The sequence below is a fragment of the Staurois parvus genome, unplaced genomic scaffold, assembly GCF_062004578.1.
Source record: "Staurois parvus isolate SC_StPar_1 unplaced genomic scaffold, SC_StPar_1.0 ptg000715l, whole genome shotgun sequence".
Taxonomy (NCBI): Eukaryota; Metazoa; Chordata; class Amphibia; order Anura; family Ranidae; genus Staurois; species Staurois parvus.
Genome location: NW_028318511.1, coordinates 1,233,933 through 1,254,957, shown reverse-complemented (window position 1 = coordinate 1,254,957; position 21,025 = coordinate 1,233,933). Strand labels below are relative to the sequence as shown.

Below are 21,025 nucleotides of genomic sequence, written 5' to 3'. Positions count from 1 at the left end.
AGCAGAGGAGACATTTACACAGACATAACTACAGGAGGGGACTCTTATTATAGAGCTGTGTACAGCCAGTGCTCAGCCTGCCCTGTGCCCAATTGAAGGCACACAGGATGTGGACTGCAAAGATTGTGGGAAGTGTAGCGCTGTCAGACTGAACTGCTTGGTGAGCTGCAAGGAGGAAACTGCAGATCCCAGAAAGCACAGGGAAAAAGAGGGGAGGTGGTTCCGTGCTCTTTACCCAGGTTGAGAAGAAGTGTGGAGGGTGTTCTGAGAGAACTGAATGCACCTTCGGCTACAAACAGACTACTCAGCATTGCACCTGAGAGGCACAGACATCTGAGGACATTGGAGAGAGCCACAGAAGTTGGTGGAGCCCACTGCCTGACCAAGCGGAAGGACACGGCACACAACGACTGCGCTTTACACAGTGAACAGAGAGGGAATCGCCCGCTGAAACAAGTTAGTGAGAGGCATTTGGCCAAAATTTTACTTTGGCCAAAAAAAGTCAATGCCTGTATTGGATCTTAAAGGAACATCAACCTCTGCGCTCTGACATAAGAGTTAGGGCTCGTTCACACTAGGCTGTTTTGCCAACGCTTGCCAAACGCCCCTATAGCGTTTGGCAAGCATTGGTCCGGTGTTTGCGGAGCGTTTTTAACGCTCGGCAAACGCTCCGCAAACGCCGCATGCACGGTTTAGCGGCGGTTGCTAGGCGTTTGCCGAGTGTTAATAACGCCCCACAAACGCCTATAATGCATTTGAGTGGTGTTACCGCTCCGCAAACGCCCCGCAACCGCGTCGCAACCGCACCGCAAACGCCGGCCGGGCGTTTGCGGAGCGGCACCATAGACGAGAATAGGAGGCTTCAAAGCCTCCTGACTCGACCAGAGGCGTCCGTTTTGCCGCGACGCAACGCGACGCAAACGCTCCTGTTAGAACAGCACCATGTGCTGTAATGTGCAGAGTTGGCAGAGGCGTTGGGAAGCGGTAAAAACGCTTCCCAAACGCCTCTCTGCCGCCTGCACACAAGGCTAGTGTGAACGTAGCCTTAGGCCCCAACAAGCAGGCTAGTGGAAGAGGGAGGAGTTAAATTATTGATTTCTGGACTATCATGGTAGTGTAGTACTTCTTAGTTAGACTTGCCCCAGTATAGAGTTTAACTCTTTCGTTGCTAGGCCCTGCACTCCACTTTTAAACTCAGCTGGTCAGACCATTTTTGCAATTTTTCCATTGCTTTTTTATTTTTACCAAAGGCCGCTTTCACACTGGTGTTTCGTATGTGAGTTTTTCATCTGTCTGTTTATGGATGAAGAACAGACACCCATGTATTTCTATGGACTAGCAGATGTAAACAGATAATCATCCATTAACATCCGTTTATTTGAATGGAAGAAAACTCTATTTTTTGGCAACAAACGGATGTAAACGGACGAAAAACTGATGTAAACGGAAGTATGGTTCGTTTTTGCATTGGTAAGGGATGTAAAAAAATAAAAAGTAAACTGATGAAAAACTGACTTAAACTAATAAAAAACTGATGTGAACTGATGAAAAATGGATGTGAACTGATGAAAAACTGATGTAAACTGATGTGAATTGATCTGATTTTTTTTTTTTAAAAAAGGTGACTGAACTGATGAAAAAAATGAAACACCTGTGTGAAAGGGGCCTTACAGCTTTCAGAGTTTGTAAAAGACCACCCAAACCATATATTTTCTGAAAGCACATGACCAGTAGAATAAAAAGAAGGTGCTACTGATTTTTAAGACTCCATGATGTTTGCACAAATGTTTATCAAAGAATAGTTTCAGTGAAAATACACTCATTTATTTAGCAGATAAAAACATAGCAAATTTTACAAAATCATTGCTAAATATAAAAGTTGAACCTGTATTGAGTTAATAAATAACAAATATTTGTCAATTTTAAATTTTTGCAAAATGATGAAAATCGAATGTATGCAAAAATGTAAATAACCAAGTTTCTCTAAATATCTGAAAGTTTTAATTTTTCACTTACAGCTTTCAGGATTTGTAAAACCCCCCAAACTATATATTTTCTGAAAGCCCATGACCAGTGGAATAAAAAGAGGGTGCCACTGATTTTTAAGGCCCTGCAATATTTGCGCAAATGTTTATCAAAACGATATTTTCGTTAAAAATACACTAAAATCATTATCAGCAAACACAGCAAATTTTACAAAATTCCTGCAAAATTCTTACTGAATATAAAAGTGTAACCTGTATTGAGTTAATAATTAACAGATATTTGTCAATTTTAAATTGCGCCTTTTTTCAGAATGGTGAAAATCGAACATATGCAAAGATTTCTAAAAAATTGGGAGGTTTTCATTTTTCACTTACAACTTTCAAAATTTGTAAAAGACCCCCAAACCACATATTTTCTGAAAGCACATGACCAGCAGAATACAAATTAAATAGCTATTTTCACTTATTTGCACACAAAACCACAGCATAACTCATAAAATTCCTGCTAAATTCCTACTAAAGACTTGTTCAATGGGTATGTGTTTACCCGCACCGGGATGCACAGGTGTTTTGTGCATCCCCGTTTAGGCAACCCTATTCACGTCAACTGGGATTCAGCAGCTGCAAGGACAGATCTGACATCCATGCAGGTGTAGGTCCCTGGCTCCAAACGCAAACAGTGTGAGTTCAGGGACATACACTCACATGGATGTCCAGTTGGGAGCAGTGGCTGTGGAAACGCTGCATCCCTATTGACATCAAAAAACCTGTGCACCCCTGTACAACTAATCATGGCCTCACTGTAGTGTGCCCCACGTGATCGAGGCCTTTGGCCTTGTTTAGACTTGCAGTTGGGGATGGCAAAAATGCTCTGTTATGCTGTGTTTTTGCTGCCTGCTAAACGCCCCCACTTAACTTACAATAGGCAATGGACAGGGTGATGATGCCATCATGCTTTAGAAGCAAGGGAGATTTAGACAGATATTTAGATTATTATGGGTTTTTTTTATAACTGAATTTTTTTGTAGATGTACATTTTTATTTTTTAATATTTTTTTCCATTTATTTATTTATTTTGGGGGGGGGGGGGGGCTTTGGAAAGACATTAGGGGTCTAAACAGACCTCTAATGTCTCATTTTTTAAACAGATAAAAGGACTAAGACAGCTGCTCATTCTGAATGGCACCTCCATGTATCTCAGCCCACACCGCGATTTCAGGTGCTGTAAGCGCAGGGAAACTGCATGGTCAAAAAGACCATAAGGTTTCCCTGCGGATGTGTTTTGGAAAAGGTTTTTTGCGTGAAACTTCAGCATGGCAGCCCATTCACATGAAGATCGTTTCCTGTAGTTGCAGATCAGACCTGCACAACGATCTGGAGTAATTTTGGACCACTCCTCTTCACAAAACTGTTTCAGTGTAGCAATATTCTTGGGATGTCTGGTGTGAATCGCTCTCTTAAGGTCATGCCACAGCATTTCAATCGGGTTGAGGTCAGGCCTCACACTGGGCCACTCCAGAAGGTGTATTCTGTGCTGTTGCAGCCATTGTTTTGTTGAATTACTTGTATGCTTTGAGTCATTGTCCTGTTGCATCACCCATCCTCTGCGGAGCTTCAGTTGGCGGACAGATGGTCGTACGTTTTCCTGCAAAATGTCTTGATAAACTCTGGAATTCATTTTCCCATCAATGACAACAATCCGTCCAGGCCCTGAGGCAGCAAAGCAGCTCCAAACCATGATGCTCCCTTCGCCATGTTTTACAGTGGGGATGAGGTTTTGATGTTGGTGTGCTGTGCCTTTTTTTCTCCACACATAGTGTTGTGTGTTCTTCCCAAACAACTCAATCTTGGTTTCATCTGTCCACAGTATATTTTGCCATTAGTGCTGTGGAACATCCAGGTGCTCTTTTGCAAACTTTAAACGTGCTGCAATATTCTTTTTGGACAGCAATGGCTTCCTCCGTGGTGTCTTCCCATGTACTCCATTCTTGTTTAATGTTTTCCTTATTGTAGATGTGTCAACAAAAATGTTAGCATGTGCCAGAGATTTCTGTAGGTCTTTAGCTGACACTCTGGGATTCTTCTTTACCTCATGCAGCATTCTGCGCTGTGCTCTTGCAGTCATTTTTACAGGACGTCCACGCCTAGGGAGAGTAGCAACAGTGCTAAACTTTCTCCATTTGTAGACAGTCTGTCTTACCGTGGACACATGAACATCAAGGCTTTTGGAGATACTTTTGTAACCCTTTCCAGCTTCATGCAAATCAACAATTCTTGATCGTAGGTCTTCTGAGAGCTCTTTTCTGCGAGGCATGGTTCACATCAGACAGTGCTTCTTGAAACCAGTAAACCCAAAACAGGTGTGTGTTTTTAAGGGCAGGACAGCTGTCAGCAACACATCTAATATCATCACACTGATTGGAGTCAAGGTTGGCTCACTCCTGGCTCCAATTAGCTCTAGGAGAAGTCATTAAGCTAGGGCCTCACATACTTTTTCCTCTCTGCACTGTGAATGTTTACATGTTATGTGCAATTAAACCATGGCACCATCTAATGTTTGTGTAGTATTATGTTCGGCAGACTGTGTTCTTCTATTGTTGTGACTTAGATGATGTTCAGAGCACATTTTACGCCCAATTCATGCAAAACTCCACGTAATCCCAAGGGGTTCACATACTTTTTCTTGCAACTGTATATGTATTGAGGATACCAGCCCAGGATACCAGAATACCAGGAGGATACCAGAATTCCAGCCCCCCCATGCTCTCAGGAAAGGAAGGGGGGCCCCCCCTCTCAAAGCTGAAAGTAATCTGTAAGCGCCCCCAGCTGGCGGGAGGGGAAAGAGGGAGAGTCAGCTAGCAGCTTCAGGCAGGGGACACCTGGTCATCAAAGAGGTGGAGAACAAAGTATCAATTTGTATGGAATTTGCCAATGATAACAAGAAAAGCAGTAAAATAGATCCCCTGCAGCCAGCAACAATGAACCACCTGCAACAAAGTACCCCCCAAGGACAATAGACCCCTGGCAGCAGATCTCTCCACAAGGCAGCATCAAAAGACCCTACAGCAACTAGCAACTCAACAGTAGATACCTCCCAGCAACAGTAGACCTCCCCAGCATCAATAGATACCCCCTCCTCACACACAAAAAATAGAACTCTCCAGCGACTATAGATCCCCCAGCAGCCATCATCAATGAACCCTGCAGTACACCCCACCATCCCTTGCCATTACATACATTTAGTGCTGGAGGTGCCGGAACTGCGTTCCCCAGTGTTCCCACTGAAAAAATGCCCTAAATATATTCCTTGCTGTGTTTTTGCTGTTGTTTCTTGTTTTGTATACTGTACATACATCTGATATAATATTCAATACCCAACCTGGTGTGTTAAAGTGTGTAATGCTGTTTGCAGATTTGTGTGCACAGGAACACGGGACCCAAGACATCAAGTGGCTCCTTCAGGGGTAAGTACTACATGTTTTACTGTCACACAATTTTTTCTTTTTATATTTAGTTAAAACAAAAGCATCGGGATGACGTGTGTGTGCGTGTGTGTGTGTGTGGGGTTCTTCCGAGAAATGCGGAAGAAAGGAAACATATACTGCATTGGTATGCCTAGAGTGAGCCTGAAGAGAATGCATAATGGGTTTCTAGAGCAGATACGTTCACCTTTTTATTAGAAATTGCTCCCCAGTGGTCTCCAAACTGTGGCCCAGAGGTCACATGCGACCATTTGCTTGCCTTTTTTCTGGCCCTTGGGGGCACTATTACTCCCACTGATACAAGGCACTTTTCCCTACATTGAAGCCAATGATGCAGCACAATTCTTTCGACTGACACCATGATTGGGCATAATTCCTCCAAATGACACCGAGGATGGGGCACTAATCTATCCACTAATACCAACAATGGGACAATATACATTAAATTAATACCAATGATGAGATACTATTCCTACTCCTACTGGCCACAGACACAATGTAATTTTTTTTACTGACCACGAAGCTGTTGCATTGTTTACTCCCAGTGATGCCAGTGCATTTTCTACTTTCACTGTCCACAATCCTCCATAATGCTTGCAAAGCATTCTTGTGAGCAGCCATTTTCCCTTGGTTAGTAGACATGTGTGGTTTATTTCATTCCAAATCAAAATTCAGATGAAATGTTTGTTATTCAGAGATTCGGATGTATCCAAATTTCTGCATTACAATAGTAATGAATTGAAACAAATACAAAATAATGAAATTTCGTCTGAAATAACGAATCATTCTAATCCAATTTGAATCGCTCTAGAAATGAATTTGAAAACAAATTCTAAACATATTGCTGACTATTGCTGATTTCCTTCAAAGACTGTGTGTAATAGTTTTACAATATAGCCGTCTTCCGAAATTTGAATTTCGAAAAACGAATATAATAGAATAAAACAGAATAGAAAAGGATATAAAATAAAAGAATAGAATAGACAGCAATGGAATAGATCAGAAACGAATTGAATAGAAAATAAAAGAATAGAATAAAAAAATAGAATATAGCTATCTTGCGAAATTCAAATTTCAAATAGAATAGGATAGAAAGAGTATAGCTGTATTCCAAAATTCGAATTTCAAATAGTCTCCATTTTCCAAAACTAGGTAGGAGCAAGTTCAGTTCTGAGATGAATGCTGGAATCCAAGTATTGAGCTGGTAAAAAAAAGCACTTGCTTTCTTGTGGCCAGCAGTTCAGCAAAACATCAAAGAGAGATCCGGTGTAGAGATCCAATGTGTATTCATTCATGATGATTGATGTTGGCTTAGAAAAAATAGAGAACTTTCATATCCACTAGTTCTAAAGGGATATTCAACATTAGAGAACTATTAACGTGATACTGAGGGAGTAATATATTTTATCCAGTGCCTGTGTGGATTACAATATATAGGTCATACGAAAAGAGAGTTTAAAGTGAGATTAAGAAAAATTATCTATGGGATTTTTTGAAACTAACTCAAGCACCCTCTCAATGATCATTACAAGGAATTACATAGCAGCAGCTTTTTGCGATTGGATTACTAGGCTATTGAGAACAATTTTATAGCAGAGGTGGAGACTATATATATAAAACAATTTTAAGGGTAGAGACTAGATTTTATAGTGCCAATGCACTAAGACCCCAAAAGCTAAATTCTAAGATAGAAATTTGCTTTTATTGATCCACTAGTATTATAAGCCCCCCTCCCTATTTTGTATAAATGTTTGGTATATGTTTTTACGTTTCTGGTATTTTTAAAAAATACTTTTTATGTAATATTTCATCTATGAGGCGTTACTCCTTATGAGCTATGTATATTCCCTTTATTCTTTAAATATATAGCTTGATTTATTTTTATATACATTTTTTATATACATGGATTTTAATTTACTGATGGATATCTCATATTTTTATATTGATAATTGTTACATACATGGATCAGCCAAAACATTATGCCCACTGACAGGTTAAGTGAATAACATTGATTTTCTTGTTACAATATCTGGAAGTTGGTGGGATATATTAGGTATCAGGTAAACATGTTGCCCCTGAAGTTAATGTGTTGAAAGCAGAAAAAATGGGAATCACAGTTTACTCTGTATGTGGCTGCCCAGCTGCAGGCCAGTCATGGCGCCCATGTTGACCCATGTTCACAGCCAAAAGTGCCTAAAATGGGCATGTGAATATCAAAACTGGACAACGGACAGTGGAGGTAGGTTGCCTGGTCTGATGAATCATGTTTCTTTTACATTATGTGGATAGCTAGGTGCGTGTGTGTTACTTACCTGGGGAAGAGAAGGCACCAGGATGCACTATGGGAAGAAGGCAAGCCAGTGGAGGTAGTGTGATACTCTGGTCAATGTTCTGCTGCGAACCTTGGATCCTGGCATTCATGTGGATCTTACTTGACACGTACCACCTACCTAAACATTGTTGCTGACCAAATACACCCCTCCATGGAAATGGTATTCCCTGATGGCAGTGGCCTCTTTCAGCAGGATAATGCACCCTACCACATAGATAAATGGTTTAAGAAAAGTGTGATGAACACAGCAATAGTTTGGAGGTGTTGAGTTGGCCTCCAAATTCTTCAGATCTCAATCTAATTGAGTATCTGTGGGATGTGCTGGAAAAAAAGTCAGATCCATGGGGGCCCCATCTCACAGCTTACATGAGTTAAAGGATCTGCTACTGACAGCTTAGTGCCAGATACCACAGCAAACCATCAGAGGTCTAGTGGTGTCCATGTCTCGACAGGTCAGGGCTGTTTTGGCAAAAGGGGGACCTAGTCAACAATAGATTTGTTGTCATAATGTTATGGCTGATCAGTGTATATTTTTCTAATTACATAACTCACCGGCCACTTTATTAGACACACCTTGTAAGTACCAGTTTGGACCCCTTTTGCCTTCAGAAATGCCTTAATTCTTCGTGGCATAGATTCAACAAGATGTTGGAAACATTCCTCAGAGATTTTGGTCCATATTGACATGATTTACTGTTGCCTTTCTATCATCTCGAACCAGTCTGCCCATTCTCCTCTGACTTCTGACATCAACAAGGCAAGTTCAACAACCATGCCACATTCAAAGTCACTTTTATCCACTTTCTTTCCCTTTCGGTTTGAACTTCAGCATGTCATCTTCGCCACGTATAGATGCCTAAATGCACTGAGTTGCTGCCATGTGATTGGCTGATTAGCAATTTATGTTACCAAGCAATTGAACAGGTGTACCTAATAAAATAGCCAGTGAGTGTATTTGCATCCTTTGCGTACCTATATTATTTAACTATTTTCAATAACTGTTGCTTTTAACTTGATCACTTATTAAATTAATAGAAAAACCAAAACAACACTTTATTAGGGGTCATTTATTCAAGTTTATAATGGAGAAAGTAACTGCAAGAGACAGAGCTTTTTAAAGCTACCATGCAAATCATTCTTCCACAGCAGTTAGGGTTAATATGGAAATCCATAAGAGAGGAGGAACTGATGTGCCAGCTTCTTGCATGCTGAGGAATAGAGCCACTGATTCGATGAAGAAGTCGGCAGTAATCATCACACATGTGCATGCATGAATGGATCTCTGCATTACATCTGTACTTGCCGCTTTGCTGAACCGCTGGTAAAGGGAAAGCAAGTGCTTTCTTTTACCAGATCAGTTATTTTTTTTCCACTTGCCAACACTCCACACTCAGCTCTCACAGCTCTTACAGCTAGCTTAGATCCCACTGATTACAAAGTATCTCTTGTTTAAAGCTGAATTGCAAGAATTCAGAAACTTTGCAAAAAGTGCAGGTACACTATGAGTTAAGTCCAGTTGGGTGCATCTCTATTATATGTGACAAGTTTATTGCACTCCCAGAGGACACACCAGACACTGAGGTGTGAGAGAGGAGAGAAGCACACAGAGCAGCTATACCCACCCCTCCCCTTTGCTGCCCATTAATAGAAGCCTTTGTATTTTGTAAATCAGTTCCCATAATACAAAGGCTTCTGTGAATGGGCAGCAGGAGTGGAGGGGCGGGCATAGCAGTTCCAGCAACTCTGCTCTTGAAGGAACTGAGCCCACAGTGAACATCATCAGAGCTCCAGAAGTTATCTTCCTGGAGCATAACAAACCTGTCAGGTGTGAATAATAAAGATAAGTCTATGAGGTGACAGGCCCACACTAAGCACAATTTCCCTGTCAAGCAGGTTCCTGTCCTTAACCTAACCACAAGTGGAATGTGCTCCAGACGAAAGGTGACAGTGTTTTTCATAAGCACTGCCCTCACCAAAGGTGGCCAGAAGGGTCACCCGGGTGGCAGCGTTAAATCAGAAAGAAGTTTCCTCAATGACACATTTGGAGGTCTTAGAGGAACGGGTACTCCTCTTATCCTTCATTCACCCTGCAGGGTGGTGCAAAAGCACCACTTGTGTAGGGAGGTCAAAGTACACCTGCCTACACTGTCCTCGGCATCGACTAGCACACAACAACAATAAATACAGCTATACTATATAGAGTATTTGACAGGCAACTGCCCAGGTTAGGCCAAAAGAGGCACGGGGACCCTCCGGCTCATCTTCAGAATTACCAGTTACTGCAGCTTGCTCAGGAGCCTCAGGTGTTTGGGGGGTTCTCATGGGTAGGCATAACACCCTCACCTGGGCTGTCATCTGTGCCCTCACAGCAGTCCACAAGTCCCTCAGAACTCCTAGTACTCTCCCAGTCCTCTGTCGAGTGATCTTCCAATGAAACAGTGACAGTTTTATCTTCAGACCTGGGGAAGTCAGTGGGAATCCCTTCAAGGTGTGACAGATACCACTCAACTGGAACCTCTTGGACAGGGGGCACGTCCACAAGACTAAAATCCTGTGCATTCATAGTAGGCTTAACAGGACAGTCTCTGCCAAAAAACACAGGGCCTCAACAGATTCCAATGGAGCTGTTTCCTGTTGGCCTCAGGGTCCTTAGACACCATGTCGTATACCAGGAGCAGTGGAAATGGCTGTCTCTAACAGTACAGAATGGTATTCCAATGGGACTCCAGCTTGACCCCCCCCCCTTTGAACTTTGGGTTGTTCACTAGCACAGAGGCTGCAGAGGCAATAGGTCCAGAATGGTTTCCTCTGCCACTTCTCAGTGATGCTCGAGAACCAACTGTTGGGTCCTCTTCAGCCTTTTCCACCGTTCCTGTACCCATTCATTGGGTGTTCAAGGGGTGGATTGTTTGGGTGTGTTCAGCAATCTGGTCTTTAGTGGGCACCACTATCGCAAACTTTGAGAAGTGGCCAACAAACACTAGGGCGTAGTAAAACCCAGACGGGAAATCTGATATTGTTAAGAAGTCCATAGTCACTAGTTTGAAGGGATCCAAGGTGATGATATAGGGGACATATGTTCTTGGGTGGCCTTGTGCCGGTGCAGGCCATACACTTGCGGGATGCTCGCTGCATCCATTCCTACAGCCGCAGGCAATAAAAGTTATGCCTGTCCTGCGGTTCAGTATAGTCCACTCTAAAATGTCTGCTCGTGGTGTGGAGTACCTGGCAGACTTGTAAGATGTGTAACAGGGAGACCACGATCTGAAGAATATCCTGTTGTTCTGTGGGTATACGAGCTTAATGGCACAGAATTTATCCTTTATTTCCAGACAGTCCCATTGCTGCAGCAGGATTCCAGCCACGTCTGTCAGCCACTGACACTGACGGGAAGTGGGCTTGTTCTTCTGAGACAGGAAATGCTGAATTTGAGATAGATCAGGGTCTTTCTGCTGAATAATCAAAATAGATAAAAATGGAGTGTAGAAATCCTTAAAGCAAGGACTCAAAGCTAAGTCTTTCGATGTTGTATCACCGTCTTACCTTCATACAGTATGTGTTTGGCGGGGTCCTTTGACACTAAAAACTACATAGTACCAAAACAGGTAGTACCAGAGGGGTACTATCCCAGGAAAAGAGCCTCATAAAAGGACCTACTGCGGCATAAATAGCAAAATAAGCTTTATTAAATTCAAAAACACTACAAATACACCATACTGTATTAGGCATATTATTAGAAAAATCCTCTAAACACCATATTAAATTCAAGGTCTGACAACGTTGTCACCTTAAAAAAAATCACTTCCAGACTGCACAGAGATATCCTGGACATCACCAATCCACAAGTAGGAATTGGGCTGAACTGCATTATCTGATACTGGATGAGTATCCAGAGCCGCCAGGCACTGAATATTTGACATGACAAGTAGCTATGGAGATTACAGTATCTTTATATGCTGCAGAAGTGACACCTTTCTGGAACTGACATTAAAGTGTTACTAAACCCACAACAGTAAAATCAGTCTGTATATGCAGTAAAGCATGCTTGTTATACTCACCGTGGAACCTTAGGGTTTAATCATCCACATTGTGTAAAAAGGCTGTTTGATCCTGTCTTCTCTGATCCTTAACTTCTTCTACTGCCCCAAACCATTTGCTGACACTACAGAGCTCTAGGAGTCACTCTGCACATACTCAGTTCATTGTGTATGGCTAGAGAGTTTTTTTTTCTTTGGGAGGGTGCATGTGATCAGTACAGAGCCAATCAGCGCTGTCCAGACTGGGGGTCAAGGGTTATGCAGCCTCATAGGACAGTCAGAGGAGAGTGAAAACTCCTCCTACAAGCTTTAGCCAGTGCTTAACAGGACACTGATAGAAGTCACACAATTGCTATATACTGCTGATGAGATAAAGTATTTAGCCATTTATATTTACTAAAATAATTGTATTTCCATGTTGTGTGTACTGTGGGAGACCATAGTGAATTCACGGTCCTGGGTTTAGTAACACTTTAAGTCTGTGGCTGTGCTTCAGTTCCGCTATCTTCACTATGCTTTACTCCTTTTATGCAAAACTAACTGCTTGCTTGCCTGCTTCCTAAACTTTCTGTATCTTAGGTCTGTACTTTGGAGGTCTAAATGTTGATTGGCCAACACGGTGGTCAGTACGTCTTGGTCAGTGATGCATAACAGCTGATATGTAATAAGTGTCTATCCATGTATGTAAATGGGACAGAAGTCAGTTACCATGCTGTGCTTCGTTGAATCTCGGGACTTGATCCCCACTGAGCAACAAATGTCCAATGCTGCTGGATACCTTTTGATGCAATATATTGCTTACTAATTAAATTTGAGGCAACACTGCCTATGAGGACAAATAAGTGCTATGCACAATTAAACACAATGCCACTGCAAGTTCCCTCTGGCGAATGTGCCTTAGGCTGGCTTTAAAATTGCTATCTTTAGCGAAAGTACGTTTCATTCCAAGGGAGCTGACCATGTACTATGGTAACACTGATATTTTGATAATGGTATATACTCCATAAAACCTGTATTTAGGTTACTGGAACCTGTGCTGGTCAACCTATATTAGATTAGCTGCACTGCTGAGTTAAGTCTGTGCCTATCTTTACCATCAAGGGTTCGTGTGTCAGTGTGGCTGTATAAGTCGCCTGCTCAGGCTCTAGGTGACAACGTTGTCAGACCTTGATTTTGGTGTAATTGTAGTGTTCTTGAACTCAATAAAGCTTATTTTGTTATTTATGCCCCAGTAGGTCCTTTTATGAGGCTATTTTCCCGGGATAGTATCCCTCTGGTGCTACCTGTTTTTGGTACTTAATAGTACTGCTGAACAGAAGCCCACTTTTTGGTCCTGCTGTACAGTAGCCCACTCAGACAGGGTATGGAGTTCACTCGCTCCCTACAACAGCTTCATCTGTTGGTTCTGGGAAAAATACACAGAGTACAGCTGTGGAGGTAAGGAAGGGCCACATCACCCACAGATGTCTCTACTAGGAAATAGGAGAGGGCTTCCATGTGGCCGTTGAGCTGCCCCTGCTTACAGTGTATTGTGTAATTAAACTGGGCCAACCTGGTGACCCATATTTGTTCTAAGGCTCCCAATTATGCACTTTCCTGGTGATCGAGGGGTTGTTATCAGTGTAGAACTTGGCCCCCGCTGTAATACTCAGCAAATTTTACTGTGATGGCCCACACCAGGGCTAATAGTTCCAATTTAAATGAGCTATAGTTGTGGGGTAAAATCTAAGAATATAGAATTATGGGTTTTAGAGGTGCAGAGAAAATAGACAACTAATTTTGTTATTAAAAGAGATTTTTCTCCATTTTATTACAAACCAATTCTAAAAATACAAGCAAATACAGTGGTTCTTGACAATCATGATAGGCATGGCTGTTTTCTGCAGCTTTAAAAGATGTAACTTCCCCACATGTTTCGCCCAACCTGGGCTTCCTCAGGGGAGGAATGAATTATCCGCTGTACAGTCTACAATTATATAAAAAATATAAAACAATCAGACATAGTTATAACAAATATCATTCATTATTATACACAAGAATTTTTAACTGTCCAGAAAAATATATGTGAACCCCCAGCTTACCATTAGGGCCACGCTGCCAATACCATTCAATAACACACTGATGCATCTACATTAACACTATGGCCCAGGCGTCCATGCAATTGCAGAGGGTACAAAGAGGGTTAAATATCCACCTACACATAGATAACCAGGATGGGTCTAGCTGGTCTTGGGCCCCAAACCACTGGACGTAAAAATCATATTCCATGATGGAGACTTCTGATCTGGTGTCGATCAAACAAGGGACCACCCTGTTTGTGCAGAGCAGCCGTGTGGTAACACAATTTGCTTCTGTGTGCGGGCAAAGCATCAACCAGCCAGCAATACTGACCGTACCAGGTTGATATTTCTCCTGTCCAATGTTGTCTCCATTGTTCATCTGTCGAGTGGAGCCACCCTAAAACAGGAAGTGTGTTACTGGCCTGATCACCAGGTGAAAATAAAAACAGCCTTAAAGAAAACAAATCCAGGCACCACATCTACTGAATGCTATCTCCCCTAGGACAAGGGTTCCTCTTCCACCTATGCCTCTGATGGAGCAGTTTGTTTAACCCCCTAGCTGCCTATTCACCTCCAGATGTGATATACCTATATGCCTTTTATCATTAACCTTCTGGTGAGTGTACATCTGACCGAGGTGGTGGATTCCCCTGTGTGATTGATTTCATGTTCACATCCTGCACTTTAGAATACTGCACTTTTTGAATCTATGGACACTGTTTGAACTCAGTTTCTTTATAGACTTATCATTTTAATATTGCTCGAATTACCTACGTGCAACCGTGAATATCAGTAATATTACTATTTATTGATTATTTTAATTGCACTTGTAGTGTACTTATCATCACCTTTGCTCAATGACATAATTTCCTTACTGTTTGCTGATTTCCTATCTATTATATTTGCAAGTTTTATATATATTTATGTGTTGCACTTTACCGTTCCACTTAATACATTTACTTTTTTCATTGTGATTTTAGCGTTGCACTTTTTTATACATATACTTGTTGGGATCTTTACCAATACCTTGCATGCTAGCTGCTTTATAATCATCACTAGCGCTCGCCTATATACAATATATTTACATTGTTTGTAACCATTTTATTTAAGTTTTGTACTCCCAGCATGGCTGGGAGACAAACACTGCACATATCCAAGCCGGACATGTTTAGTCTCAGAGACTTTTTGCTTTTCCTTCATTTGGAATTTTTGCCTCTCGTACAGACTGTCACCCAAGGTGTGATTGTTCACCATGTTTGGGACTGGGTATCATATTGCCCTTAGTTTAAGTGGGGTCTATGGGGTGGGGGGAGGGGGGCTATTTCCTGGGATTGTTTATTTTGTTCAACGTTTTACTGCCTTTTATTGATAATACACACTTTGGTCAATTTAATTTACTGTGCCCCAGAGAGTCAGACTGTTGACATGCTACCATTCCATCTGGGTACTTGGGCGGTCTGCCCTTGTAGAGTAACATTCCCTACCCTAACATCATGGCTAATTTCACAGTGATGTCTTGGAATACAAGAAGATTGAATTCCCCTATTAAAAGAACTTTGGTGTTTTGCTTGGCCCACATATACAGTGGGGATCGAAAGTTTGGGCACCCCAGCTAAAAATTTGTATTAATGCGCATAAAGAAGCCAAGGAAAGATGGAAAAATCTCCAAAAGGCATCAAATTACAGATTAGACATTCTTTTAATATGTCAACAAAAGTTAGATTTTATTTCCATCATTTACACTTTCAAAATAACAGAAAACAAAAAAATGGCATCTGCAAAAGTTTGGGCACCCTGCAGAATTTATAGCATGCACTGCCCCCTTTGCCAAGCTGAGACCTGCCAGTGTCATGGATTGTTCTCAATCTTCGTCTGGGAAGACCAGGTGATGTCAATCTCAAAGGTTTTAAATGCCCAGACTCATCTGACCTTTCCCCAACAATCAGCACCATGGGTTCTTCTAAGCAGTTGTCTATAAAACTGAAACTGAAAATAGTTGACGCTCACAAAGCTGGAGAAGGCTATAAGAAGATAGCTAAGCATTTTCAGATGTCAATATCCTCCGTTTGGAATGTAATTAAGAAATGGCAGTCATCAGGAACAGTGGAAGTTAAAGCAAGATCTGGAAGACCAAGAAAAATATCAGACAGAACAGCTCGCAGGATTGTGAGAAAAACAATTCAAAACCCACATTTGACTGCACGATCCCTCCAGAAAGATCTGGCAGACACTGGAGTTGTGGTACACTATTCCACTATAAAGAGATACTTGTACAAATATGGTCTTCATGGAAGAGTCATCAGAAGAAAACCTCTTCTACGTCCTCACCACAAAAATCATTGTTTGAACTTTGCAAATGAACATATAGACAAGCCTGATGCATTTTGGAAACCAGTTCTGTGGACCGATGAGGTTAAAATTTAACTTTTTGGCCGGAATGAGCAAAGGTACGTTTGGAGAAGAAGGGGCACAGAATTTAATGAAAAGAACCTCTGTCCAACTGTTAAGCATGGGGTTGGATCAATCATGCTTTGGGGTTGTGTTGCAACCAATGGCACAGGGAACATCTCACGAGTAGAAGGAAAAATGGATTCAATAAAATTTCAGCAAATTTTGGATGGTAACTTGATGCCATCTGTGAAAAAGCTGAAGTTAAAGAGAGGATGGCTTCTACAAATGGATAATGATCCTAAACACACCTCGAAATCCACGGGGGATTACATCAAGAGGTGTAAACTGAAGGTTTTGCCATGGCCTTCACAATCTCCTGACCTCAACATAATTGAAAATCTATGGATAGACCTTAAAAGAGCAGTGCGTGACAGACAGCCCAGAAATCTAAAAGAACTGGAAGACTTTTGTAAGGAAGAATGGACAATGATACCTCAAACAAGAATTGAAAGACTCTTGGCTGGCTACAAAAAGCGTTTACAAGCTGTGATACTTGCCAAAGGGGGCAGTACAAGATAATAACTCTGCAGGGTGCCCAAACTTTTGCAGACGCCATTTTTTTGTTTTCTGTTATTTTGAAAGTGTAAATGATGGAAATAAAATCTAACTTTTGTTGACATATTATAAGAATGTCTAATCTGTAATTTGATGCCTTTTGGAGATTTTTCCATCTTTCCTTGGCTTCTTTATGCACATTAATACAAATTTTTAGCTGGGGTGCCCAAACTTTCGATCCCCACTGTATGTATCTTCCAGGAGACCCTCTTATTTTGTAGTAAGACCCTTAGCCTCAAAAAAGCCCTGGGTGGGATATCATTAAGACTCCAGATTTTCCAATTTTGCTGGAGGGGTGAGCAATTTGGTCCGGAAGTCCTTGCCCTTTCTGCTTTTGCATTTGGATTTGAACCCAGATGGAAGATATATCATGATCCATGCTATGATAGAAGGTCTTGAATTGGTATTGGTGGGAATGTATGTACCTCCTCCAGCTTCCCCTTGGCTGCTCCATATGACTGTCTTCCTAGCGACTACCCAAACTACCCACTCAGATTTTAATATGCCAGGCCCTGAGGCTCTCCCCGGGTGGGGTCTCACTGATGTTTGACCAGAGAATATACTTGCCATGCCACCTCCTATAAGACATGCTTTCAATTTGATCTTGCCTATGTGGGGGGCGCTCTCCTCTCTAGGGTTCGGCAGGTAACTATTCTACCAAGGGGAATTTTCCGGTTGGGTTTCCTGTAGGACTTAGCTCACCAACTACATGCTATGCTAGTGAGCTCCTTGAGGAATAGGGCCCTTCGGTCCTCTATGTCAGAGGCAGTGACAGTTGTAGTGCCCAATCCTGGTAAAGATTTGGATCTGTGTTCTTATTGCCCCATATTATTACTGAATGTCAATGCTAAGCTACTTACAAAAATCCTTGCCCGCCGTCTGAATCCAGTGATAATGGCATTGGTACATCCAGACCAATCTGGGTTTAGGCCAGGAAGGAGTACTGACATTAATATTAGACACCTGTTTACCCGTATAGCTCTAGCAACTGAGGATGCCCCTAGGGTGATTGCCTCTTTTGATGCTAAGAAAGCATTTGAATCGGTTGAATGGGGGTATTTGTGGCAGGTGTTGGAATCTTTAGGCTTTGGACCTAACATCATTGCATGGCTGCAGTTGTTGTATCGTAGCCTGGTGGCAGGGATGTTCACTATCCCCGGGCTTGTTTGACCTTGCCATTGAGCCCCTGGCAATCCTGTTGTGTCAGGACTCACGGGTGCAAGGTATTAGAGTGGGAACGTGATGTGAAAACATTTCTCTATACGCCGATGACACCCTACTTTATCTACAAGACGCGGGTTCCTTGTTGCGGTCTGTTCTGGATATTATTACTTTGTTTGGACATTTTTCGGGTATCCGGGTCAATTAGAAGAAGTATGTCCTGTTTTCCTTCCACCCCTTGGGATTGGGAGTAAATACCGGTACGCCGTTACAGTGGGTAGAGGAATTTACTTACCTGGGGATCTGGGTGAGAGGTTGGCTGGAAGCTTATATAGACGATAATATTACTCCTTTTGACTTCTCGATTTATTTGTAAATGTCAAGCCTGGCGAGCACTAACATTATCTCCTGTGGGTAGAGTGAACCTCTTGAAAATGGTATATGTTCCAAAATGTTTTTACTTTTTTAGAAACACCCTGGTGCCCTGTACTAATGGCATACTTTGTTAAACTGGATCGAATTATAGTCTCCTTTGTATGGTTGGGCAAAACTCCTAGGATAATAGAATACTCCAGTTGTCCCTTTCCCAAAGGGGGCTGGCTCTGCCTAATTTTCAAATCTATTTCTGGGCTGTGGTGCTGGCAATGGTCCGGTGGTTTAGCCAGCCTAAGCATAATCCGGAAGTAACTCTTGAAGCAGCTTTATTGGGATCATATACTGCTTTGAGTAATTTGGTATATCTGGATCCCAAGGCTCACCCCTTGGTTACGGGACCCATGCTAACAACGATTGGTGTATGGCTATGCCAGAGCAATTTATAGAGAGGAAGCTATCTACTTACCTCACATCCCCCTTTGAGGTAATCTTCAGCTGTGACACTTTTTTCACCTCCCTGATCCCCAGGTCTGGGCCACCAAAGGAATTGTCATCTTAAAACACATCCTTACTGCTGGGAGAATTTCCTCCTTTGCAGTACTGTGGGATAAGTTTGGATTACCTCATACCATGTACTTTCGATACTTACAACTGAGACATGCTCGAGCTCAATTTCCCAACGTGATTGTGCTCCAGCCAGATACAGTTGAATGCTTGCTGACGTCGAAGGTGGTGGAAAAAAACATTGTCTTCCCTTTATCTATGCCTCTCAATGGCTCACACCTCCTCCACCACAACCTTTGACAAATAGAGAACTGACATCCCTGACCTCACTGCTGATGACTGGGAGGACTGCATATGTCCCTGTGTTACCAACATGATTTCTACTAGGGATAGATTTATACAGCTCAAATTTTTGCATAGGGTTTATTATACCCCACAGAGGTTGGCAGTTATCTACCCCTTGCTTAGCCCACTGTCATTCCTCTCCTGGTACTTTTTTCCATATGGTGTGGCAATGCCCATCTGTTAGCCCCTATTGGGAGTCGGTCCTTCGTGCCCTGAAGGCCTTGTCTGATTGCCCTCTCCAGCTTTATCCGAAACTGGTGCTCCTAGGAAGCATGGACGACATAGAAGGTGATAGATATTCTTAGTTGTGTCTGTTTTTTGCACTATATTATGCTAGAAGGTAAATTCTTTTAAAATGAAGACAGTCTACCCCACCCATGGTAGAGGGTTGGAAGTTCACAGCTAATGCGGTACTTCCATTGTATAAGATAACCTATGAGAGTAGAAACTGTCCAAAGAAAGTAGACAAATTATGGTCAGCCTGGATTGATGCATATGGAACAGATGATGATGTGTTGGTCTAATAATGGAAGTTTGGTGTAGCAGTTTTAAATTTCTTTCGCCCCTGCACTACCTACCTTTCTGAGGCTATCCCTCGCACCCCCCCTTTTTTCCCCTTCCCCCCCCCCCCCAAAGAGGAGAGAAGGAGAAAAAGAAGTAAAGGGAGATAAAGGAAAGAGCCTATCCTGTCTTCCCCCGCTGTAATAGTTCTGCCTCCATGTGAGTTATGCCTACCGGTATGCAGTGTGGGTGGATGGGCTTGTGGAATATTGTCGATGCTGTGGTGTGTGCAGGAGTAGCTCCACTCTGGTAAATTGTATTAACAATCTTCAATGGTTCTTTGTATTAGTTGGAATGTATGTATTATGTCTCGATATTGTCGTTGCTGACTTCTAATGGAAACCTGTTTATGCTAAGCTGTCTTTGTAATAATTTGACAGTCATACTTGTATCTGTCTGTGCATTATACAATAAACCTCTACTGTTAAAGTCCAAAAAAAAAACAAGAAAAAAGTTAATCCTACCATGTTGAAGTAAGAAGAGACTCTTATTGCTAAGGTGATCTGTTATGGGTGAGAGATCTATATGCAGGAGTGTACTGGAAATCCCAACAGCAATACCAGATTTTTTGGAATTTATTCTCACAGTGGCAAAACAATGCTGTGAGGTCTTCCATATGTATGCTCTGATTGATCCTTAAGAACCACTATTGCAGATTGGGTGTGGAGGTCCGCTTCCATAAAACAGGAATGCATATTTTAGCTGCATTCAGCAAATGGACCAGAAATACATTTTTACATCTATTGTTTAAAGGGTGGTTTATGTTAAAGGAGGGGGGCCTGGCATATTTGAAAATCTACCTAATAGCACAAAAACCTAATAGGGTTACTCTACCCAAAATGAAAAAAAAAATAAATGTTTAAGCTTTAGATATACTTTACTATGAGTTTGGGTTCACTTGTAGCATTTGATCAGAATTCATAAAGGTATGATGACACTGATGCTGTTTTGTTTGCATTCGAAATTGGAGAGGGGCATCTCTGTATAAAAGAAAATGAATTTTGAGGAAAACAGTCTAGGATTTCAAGCTGTATTAACATGAAGGGGAAATGAGTGGGAGGAATTTCATAAAACCCTAAGGCATCAGGACTGAATGAATAGTGGTCTTGTTGAGTGTAATATATCACAAACCCCCTCTAGTGTTTGTGGCACAATAATATAGAGATACATTTTTTAT

At 41.9% G+C, this 21,025-nt stretch overlaps 1 protein-coding gene across 1 annotated transcript in view; it reads left to right on the top strand.

Moving 5' to 3' along the window:
• The first annotated feature begins 5,402 nt into the window (after nt 1-5,402).
• LOC149445610 (serine/threonine-protein kinase BRSK2) overlaps nt 5,403-21,025 on the top strand; it is a 309,301-nt gene continuing 293,678 nt past the window's right edge. The window contains exon 1 of the mRNA XM_089653532.1: nt 5,403-5,449. The gene's annotated coding sequence lies outside the window, so the exon portion shown is untranslated. The remainder of the gene's footprint in view (nt 5,450-21,025) is intronic.